The following is a 10,645-nucleotide window of genomic DNA, read 5'->3' on the forward strand; positions in this document are numbered from 1 at the left end:
TATATGATATGCTAAATTAATGATTTAAAACCTGAAAACACGAAGAACACTGTAAAACCGGACATACGCCGTCGTAGTAACACCGCGGGCTGTTTTGGGTTAGTTAATTAAAAACTATGATAAACTTTGATTTAAAAGTTTTTCTTCTGGGAAAATGATTTTTCTTATGAACATGAAACTATATCCAAAAATCATGGTTAAACTCAAAGTGGAAGTATGTTTTCTAAAATGGTCATCTAGACGTCGTTCTTTCGACTGAAATGACTACCTTTACAAAAACGACTTGTAACTTATATTTTCAACTATAAACCTATACTTTTTCTGTTTAGATTCATAAAATAGATTTCAATATGAAACCATAGCAATTTGATTCACTCAAAACGGATTTAAAATGAAGAAGTTATGGGTAAAACAAGATTGGATAATTTTTCTTGTTGTAGCAACGTGAAAATTGGTAACAAATCTATATTAATCATATTCTAGCTAACTTATATTGTATTATACATGTATTCTAATATATTATGTAATCTTGGGATACCATAGACATGTATGCAAATGTGTTGACATATCATATCGACCCATGTGTATATATTAATTGGAACAACTATAGACACTCTATATGCAGTAATGTGGGAGTTAGCTATACAGGGTTGAGGTTGATTCCAAAAATATATATACTTTGAGTTGTGATCTAGCCTGAGACGTATATACACTGGGTCGTGGATTGATTCAAGATAATATATATCAATTTTTTTTCTGTACATCTAACATTGGACAACTAGTTGTAGGTGAAATGTCCCGTTCTTATTGATTAAGAACGTTCCATATTAATTGATTTCGTTGCGAGGTTTTGACCTCTATATGAGACGTTTTTCAAAGACTGCATTCATTTTAAAACAACCCATAACCTTTATTTCATCAATAAAGGTTTAAAAAGCTTTACGTAGATTATCAAATAATGATAATCTAAAATATCCTGTTTACACACGACCATTACATAATGGTTTACAATACAAATATGTTACAACAAAATAAGTTTCTTGAATGCAGTTTTTACACAATATCATACAAGCATGGACTCCAAATCTCGTCCTTATTTAAGTACGCGACAGCGGAAGCTCTTAATAATCACCTGAGAATAAACATGCTTAAAACGTCAACAAAAATGTTGGTGAGTTATAGGTTTAACCTATATATATCAAATCATAATAATAGACCACAAGATTTCATATTTCAATACACATCCCATACATAGAGATAAAAATCATTCATATGGTGAACACCTGGTAACCGACATTAACAAGATGCATATATAAGAATATCCCCATCATTCCGGGACACCCTTCGGATATGATATAAATTTCGAAGTACTAAAGCATCCGGTACTTTGGATGGGGTTTGTTAGGCCCAATAGATCTATCTTTAGGATTCGCGTCAATTAGGGTGTCTGTTCCCTAATTCTTAGATTACCAGACTTAATAAAAAGGGGCATATTCGATTTCGATAATTCAACCATAGAATGTAGTTTCACGTACTTGTGTCTATTTTGTAAATCATTTATAAAACCTGCATGTATTCTCATCCCAAAAATACTAGATTTTAAAAATGGGACTATAACTCACTTTCACAGATTTTTACTTCGTCGGGAAGTAAAACTTGGCCACTGGTTGATTCACGAACCTATAACAATATATACATATATATCAAAGTATGTTCAAAATATATTTACAACACTTTTAATATATTTTGATGTTTTAAGTTTATTAAGTCAGCTGTCCTCGTTAGTAACCTACAACTAGTTGTCCACAGTTAGATGTACAGAAATAAATCGATAAATATTATCTTGAATCAATCCACGACCCAGTGTATACGTATCTCAGTATTGATCACAACTCAAACTATATATATTTTGGAATCAACCTCAACCCTGTATAGCTAACTCCAACATTCACATATAGAGTGTCTATGGTTGTTCCGAAATATATATAGATGTGTCGACATGATAGGTTGAAACATTGTATACGTGTCTATGGTATCTCAAGATTACATAATATACAATACAAGTTGATTAAGTTATGGTTGGAACAGATTTGTTATCAATTTTCACGTAGCTAAAATGAGAAAAATTATCCAATCTTGTTTTACCCATAACTTCTTCATTTTAAATCCGTTTTTAGTGAATCAAATTGCTATGGTTTCATATTGAACTCTATTTTATGAATCTAAACAGAAAAAGTATAGGTTTATTGTCGGAAAAATAAGTTAAAAGTCGTTTTTGTAAAGGTAGTCATTTCAGTCGAAAGAACGACGTCTAGATGACCATTTTAGAAAACATACTTCCACTTTGAATTTAACCATAATTTTTGGATATAGTTTCATGTTCATAATAAAAATCATTTTCTCAGAATAACAACTTTTAAATCAAAGTTTATCATAGTTTTTAATTAACTAACCCAAAACAGCTCGCGGTGTTACTACGACGGCGTAAATCCGGTTTTACGGTGGTTTTCGTGTTTCCAGGTTTTAAATCATTAAGTTAGCATATCATATAGATGTAGAACATATGATTAGTTGATTTTAAAAGTCATGTTAGAAGGATTAACTTTTGTTTGCGAACAAGTTTAGAATTAACTAAACTATGTTCTAGTGATTACAAGTTTAAACCTTCGAATAAGATAGCTTTATATATATGAATCGAATGATGTTATGAACATCATTACTACCTTAAGTTCCTTGGATAAACCTACTGGAAAAGAGAAAAATGGATCTAGCTTCAACGGATCCTTGGATGGCTCGAAGTTCTTGAAGCAGAATCATGACACGAAAACAAGTTCAAGTAAGATCATCACTTGAAATAAGATTGTTATAGTTATAGAAATTGAACCAAAGTTTGAATATGATTATTACCTTGTATTATAATGATAACCTACTGTAAGAAACAAAGATTTCTTGAGGTTGGATGATCACCTTACAAGATTGGAAGTGAGCTAGCAAACTTGAAAGTATTCTTGATTTTATGTAACTAGAACTTGTAGAATATATGAAGAACACTTAGAACTTGAAGATAGAACTTGAGAGAGATCATTTAGATGAAAAAAATTGAAGAATGAAAGTGTTTGTAAGTGTTTTTGGTCGTTGGTGTATGGATTAGATATAAAGGATATGTAATTTTGTTTTCATGTAAATAAGTCATGAATGATTACTCATATTTTTGTAATTTTATGAGATATTTCATGCTAGTTTCCAAATGATGGTTCCCACATGTGTTAGGTGACTCATATGGGCTGCTAAGAGCTGATCATTGGAGTGTATATACCAATAGTACATACATCTAAAAGCTGTGTATTGTACGAGTACGAATACGGGTGCATACGAGTAGAATTGTTGATGAAACTGAACGAGGATGTAATTGTAAGCATTTTTGTTAAGTAGAAGTATTTTGATAAGTGTATTGAAGTCTTTCAAAAGTGTATAAATACATATTAAAACGCTACATGTATATACATTTTAACTGAGTCGTTAAGTCATCGTTAGTCGTTACATGTAAGTGTTGTTTTGAAACCTTTAGGTTAACGATCTTGTTAAATGTTGTTAACCCAATGTTTATAATATCAAATGAGATTTTAAATTATTATATTATCATGATATTATCATGTATGAATATCTCTTAATATGATATATATATATACATTAAATGTCTTACAACGATAATCGTTACATATATGTCTCGTTTAAAAATCATTAAGTTAGGAGTCTTGTTTTTACATATGTAGTTCATTGTTAATATACTTAATGATATGTTTACTTATCATAGTATCATGTTAACTATATATATATATCCATATATATGTCATCATATAGTTTTTACAAGTTTTAACGTTCGTGAATCACCGGTCAACTTGGGTGGTCAATTGTCTATATGAAACATATTTCAATTAATCAAGTCTTAACAAGTTTGATTGCTTAACATGTTGGAAAAATTTAATCATGTAAATATCAATCTCAATTAATATATATAAACATGGAAAAGTTCGGGTCACTACAGTACCTACCCGTTAAATAAATTTCGTCCCGAAATTTTAAGCTGTTGAAGGTGTTGACGAATCTTCTGGAAATAGATGCGGGTATTTCTTCTTCATCTGATCTTCACGCTCCCAGGTGAACTCGGGTCCTCTACGAGCATTCCAATGAACCTTAACAATTGGTATCTTGTTTTGCTTAAGTCTTTTAACCTCACGATCCATTATTTCGACGGGTTCTTCGATAAATTGAAGTTTTTCATTGATTTGGATTTCATCTAACGGAATAGTGAGATCTTCTTTAGCAAAACATTTCTTCAAATTCGAGACGTGGAAAGTGTTATGTACCGCCACGAGTTGTTGAGGTAACTCAAGTCGGTAAGCTACTGGTCCGACACGATCAATAATCTTGAATGGTCCAATATACCTTGGATTTAATTTCCCTCGTTTACCAAATCGAACAACGCCTTTCCAAGGTGCAACTTTAAGCATGACCATCTCTCCAATTTCAAATTCTATATCTTTTCTTTTAATGTCAGCGTAGCTCTTTTGTCGACTTTGGGTGGTTTTCAACCGTTGTTGAATTTGGATGATCTTCTCGGTAGTTTCTTGTATAATCTCCGGACCCGTAATCTGTCTATCCCCCACTTCACTCCAACAAATCGGAGACATGCACTTTCTACCATAAAGTGCTTCAAACGGCGCCATCTCAATGCTTGAATGGTAGCTGTTGTTGTAGAAAAATTCTGCTAACGGTAGATGTCGATCCCAACTGTTTCCGAAATCAATAACATATGCTTGTAGCATGTCTTAAAGCATTTGTATCGTCCTTTCGCTCTGCCCATCAGTTTGTGGATGATAGGCAGTACTCATGTCTAGACGAGTTCCTAATGCTTGCTGTAATGTCTGCCAGAATCTTGAAATAAATCTGCCATCCCTATCAGAGATAATAGAGATTGGTATTCCATGTCTGGAGATGACTTCCTTCAAATACAGTCGTGCTAACTTCTCCATCTTGTCATCTTCTCTTATTGGCAGGAAGTGTGCTGATTTGGTGAGACGATCAACTATTACCCAAATAGTATCAAAACCACTTGCAGTCCTTGGCAATTTAGTGATGAAATCCATGGTAATGTTTTCCCATTTCCATTCCGGGATTTCGGGTTGTTGAAGTAGACTTGATGGTTTCTGATGCTCAGCTTTGACCTTAGAACACGTCAAATATTCTCCTACGTATTTAGCAACATCGGCTTTCATACCCGGCCACCAAAAATGTTTCTTGAGATCCTTGTACATCTTCCCCGTTCCAGGATGTATTGAGTATCTGGTTTTATGAGCTTCTCTAAGTACCATTTCTCTCATATCTCCAAATTTTGGTACCCAAATTCTTTCAGCCCTATACCGGGTTCTGTCTTCTCGAATATTAAGATGCTTCTCCGATCCTTTGGGTATTTCATCCTTTAAATTTCCCTCTTTTAAAACTCCTTGTTCCGCCTCCTTTATTTGAGTAGTAAGGTAATTATGAATCATTATATTCATAGATTTTACTCGAATGGGTTCTCTGTCCTTCCTGCTCAAGGCATCGGCTACCACATTTGCCTTCCCCGGGTGGTAACGAATCTCAAAGTCGTAATCATTCAATAATTCAATCCACCTACGCTGCCTCATATTCAGTTGTTTCTGATTAAATATGTGTTGAAGACTTTTGTGGTCAGTATATATAATACTTTTGACCCCATATAAGTAGTGCCTCCAAGTCTTTAATGCAAAAACAACCGCGCCTAATTCCAAATCATGCGTCGTATAATTTTGTTCGTGAATCTTCAATTGTCTAGACGCATAAGCAATCACCTTCGTTCGTTGCATTAATACACAACCGAGACCTTGCTTTGATGCATCACAATAAATCACAAAATCATCATTCCCTTCAAGCAATGACAATATAGGTACCGTAGTTAGCTTTTTCTTCAATAACTGAAACGCTTTCTCTTATTCATCATTCCATTCAAATTTCTTCCCTTTATGCATTAATGCAGTCAAGGGTTTTGCTATTATGGAAAAGTCTTGGATGAACCTTCTGTAGTAACCAGCTAGTCCTAAAAACTGGCGTATGTGTTTCGGAGTTTTCGGGGTTTCCCACTTTTTAACAGTTTCTATCTTTGCTGGATCCACCTTAATACCTTCTTTGTTCACTATGTGACCGAGGAATTGAACTTCTTCCAACCAAAATGCACACTTTGAAAACTTAGCGTACAATTCTTCCTTCCTCAATACTTCTAACACCTTTCTCAAATGTTCACCGTGTTCTTGGTCATTCTTTGAGTAAATAAGTATGTCATCAATGAAAACAATGACAAACTTGTCAAGGTATGGTCCACACACTCGGTTCATAAGGTCCATGAACACAGCTGGTGCATTAGTTAAACCAAATGGCATGACCATAAACTCGTAATGACCGTAACGTGTTCTAAAAGCAGTCTTTGGAATATCATCTTCTTTCACCCGCATTTGATGATACCCGGAAAGTAAGTCAATCTTTGAATAAACAGACGAGCTATTGGTGCAGCTCCTGGTACAAGATCTATTTGAAATTCAACGGATCGATGTGGGGGTAATCCCGGTAATTCTTTCGGAAATACATCGAGAAATTCTTTTGCAATGGGAACATCATTGATGCTCTTTTCTTCAGTTTGTACTTTCTCGACGTGTGCTAGAACAGCATAGCAACCTTTTCTTATTAGTTTTTGTGCCTTCAAATTACTAATAAGATGTAGCTTCGTGTTGCCCTTTTCTCCGTACACCATTAAGGGTTTTCCTTTTTCTCGTATAATGCAAATTGCATTTTTGTAACAAACGATCTCTGCTTTCACTTCTTTCAACCAGTCCATACCGATTATCACATCAAAACTCACTAACTCTACTGGTATCAAATCAATCTTTAATGTTTCGCTAACCAGTTTAATTTCTCGATTCCGACATATATTATCTGCTGAAATTAATTTACCATTTGCTAATTCAAGTAAAAATTTACTATCCAAAGGCGTCAATGGACAACTTAATTTAGCACAAAAATCTCTACTCATATAGCTTCTATCCGCACCCGAATCAAATAAAACGTAAGCAGATTTATTGTCAATAAGAAATGTACCCGTAACAAGCTCCGGGTCTTCCTGTGCCTCTGCCGCATTAATATTGAAAACTCTTCCGCGGCCTTGTCCATTCGTGTTCTCCTGGTTCGGGTAATTTCTATTAATGTGGCCCGGTTTTCCACATTTATAACAAACTACATTGGCATAACTTGCTCCGACACTACGTGCTCCGCCATTACTCGTTCCGACACCATTTGTTCCTTTCGTTCTATTAACCCCTAGTCCGTAGACCTCAAACTTCGTCGCGCTATGACCATTTCTTTTACACTTGTTGCAAAATTTGGTGCAGAACCCCGAGTGATACTTTTCACACCTTTGGCATAGCTGCTTCTGATTGTTGTTGTTGTTGCGGTTATTATTGTTGTTGGGATGATTGTTGTAGTTGCTGTTGTTGTTGTTATTGTTGTTGGGCCGTTTGTTGTAGTTGCGATTGATGTTGCGATTGTTGGGATAATTGTTGCGATTATTGTTGTAATTGCTGTTGCTGTTGTATTGGTGATTCTTATCACCGTTTTCCTCCCACTTTCTTTTGACTTGCTTCACATTGGCCTCTTCAGCAGTCTGTTCTTTAATTCTTTCTTCAATCTGGTTCACTAGTTTGTGAGCCATTCTACATGCCTGTTGTATGGAGGCGGGCTCGTGTGAACTTATATCTTCTTGGATTCTTTCCGGTAATCCTTTCACAAACGCGTCGATCTTCTCTTCCTCATCTTCGAATGCTCCCGGACACAATAGGCACAATTCTGTGAATCATCTTTCGTACGTGGTAATATCAAATCCTTAGGTTCGTAAAACTCTAAGTTCTGTCTTGAGCTTATTGACCTCGGTTCTGGGACGGTACTTCTCGTTCATCAAGTGCTTGAATGCTGACCACGGTAGTGCGTACGCATCGTCTTGTCCCACTTGCTCTAGATAGGTATTCCACCATGTTAACGCAGAACCTGTGAAGGTATGCGTAACGTACTTCACTTTGTCCTCTTCAGTACACTTACTTATGGCAAACATCGATTCGACCTTCTCGGTCCACCGTTTCAATCCGATCGGTCCTTCGGTTCCATCAAATTCCAAAGGTTTGCAGGCAGTGAATTCTTTGTAGGTGCATCCTACACGATTTCTTGTACTGCTAGATCCAAGGTTATTGTTGGTATGTAGCGCAGCCTGTACTGCGGCTATGTTTGAAGCTAGAAAAGTACGGAATTCATCTTCATTCATATTCACGGTGTGTCGAGTAGTCGGTGCCATTTCCTTTAAAATAGTCAAATGGAACAAGTTAATCATACAGAATATTAAGAGTAGTTAATAGTATTTCATAGCATAATATGAACTCATTTATAAAAGCTTTTTCTTCATATTAGCGTTTTATAAGTTTAAATTCGGGTAGTACCTACCCGTTAAGTTCATACTTAGTAGCTAATATACAATTCAACTACTACAATTCTATATGAAAAACTGATTATAATAATATTTCGCGTTCAAACTTTTACACAATATTTTACAAACTTACAATACCGCTTATTTTACATATAGCATGAAATATAGCACACAATAAATTTGATACAAGATGGTTGTGAAGATAATTCTAGCTAGTACACAAGTCGTTCAGCAAAGGCAATAAAGACACGTAATTCATACGTCCAGAAACAAGTCATGCATTCTGGTTTTACTAGGATTACTTCCCATCCTTGGTCTTGTGGAACATAACTGTTATGGCCATTGATAAGACAGCGTGTTGTAACGTCGTCAAAGGGACGAGGGTTACATAATGTCCAACAGTCCCGTAACAATCTAAAAACCTCATTTCTTACCCCAATTATCGACTCCGTCAATTGTGGGAACGTTTTATTTAATAGTTGTAGCCCGATGTTCTTGTTCTCACTTTGGTGAGAAGCGAACATTACTAATCCGTAAGCATAACATGCTTCTTCATGTTGCATGTTAGCCGCTTTTTCTAAATCACGAAGTCCAATATTCGGATATACTGAGTCAAAATAATTTCTTAACCCATTGCGTAAAATAGCATTTGGGTTCCCCGCAATATATGCGTCAAAGTAAACACATCGTAACTTATGGATTTCCCAATGTGATATCCCCCATCTTTCGAACGAAAGCCTTTTATAAACCAAGGCATTCTTGGAACGTTCTTCGAATGTCTTACAAACTGATCTCGCCTTAAATAGTTGTGCCGAAGAATTCTGACCGACTCTAGACAAGATTTCATCAATCATGTCTCCGGGTAGGTCTCTTAAAATATTGGGTTGTCTATCCATTTTGTGTTTTTATACTATAAAATAGACAAGAGTTAGATTCATAAAAAAAATACTTATTAATACAAGCAGTTTTTACATATATCATAAAGCATAAGCACACTATATTACATATATTACACCACACGAATACAACTATCTTATTCCGACTCGCTTGTTTCTTCTTCTTCGATTTTGGTTCGTTTTGCCAAGTTTCTAGGGATATATGATGTTCCCCTAATATGAGCCGTCGTTTTCCACATTGGTTTTGAAAAACCTGGTGGTTTAGAGGTTCCCGGGTCATTGTTACAACTTAAGGACTTCGGGGGTTGACGATACATATAAAGTTCATCGGAGTTGGAATTAGATTTCTCTATTTTTATGCCCTTTCCCTTATTATTTTCTTTTGCCTTTTTAAATTCAGTTGGGGTAATTTCTATAACATCATCGGAATTCTCGTCGGAATCCGATTCATAGGAGAATTGGTAATCCTCCCAATATTTTGCTTCCTTGGCGGAAACACCATTGACCATAATTAACCTTGGTCGGTTGGTTGAGGATTTTCTTTTACTTAACCATTTTATTATTTCCCCCACCGGTTCTATTTCTTCATCCGGTTCCAATTCTTCTTCCGGTTCCGATTCTTCTTCCGGTTCCGACTCTTCTTCCGGTTCCTCTTCGGGAACTTGTGAATCAGTCCACGAATCATTCCAATTTACATTTGACTCTTCATTATTATTAGGTGAGTCAATGGGACTTGTTCTAGAGGTAGACATCTATCACATAATATCAAACGCGTTAAGAGATTAATATATCACATAATATTCACATGTTAATAATATATAGTTTCCAACAAAATTTGTTAAGCAATCATTTTTCAAGTAAACACGGTGGAAGTCCAGACTCACTAATGCATCCTAAAAAACTCGATAAGTCACACTAATGCAAAATTCTAGTTCTCTAAGACCAACGCTCGGATACCAACTGAAATGTCCCGTTCTTATTGATTAAAAACGTTCCATATTAATTGATTTCGTTGCGAGGTTTTGACCTCTATATGAGACGTTTTTCAAAGACTGCATTCATTTTAAAACAACCCATAACCTTTATTTCATCAATAAAGGTTTAAAAAGCTTTACGTGGATTATCAAATAATGATAATCTAAAATATCCTGTTTACACACGACCATTACATAATGGTTTACAATACAAATATGTTACAACAAAATAAGTT

Source organism: Rutidosis leptorrhynchoides, chromosome 11 (genome assembly GCF_046630445.1).
Source record: "Rutidosis leptorrhynchoides isolate AG116_Rl617_1_P2 chromosome 11, CSIRO_AGI_Rlap_v1, whole genome shotgun sequence".
Classification (NCBI taxonomy): Eukaryota; Viridiplantae; Streptophyta; class Magnoliopsida; order Asterales; family Asteraceae; genus Rutidosis; species Rutidosis leptorrhynchoides.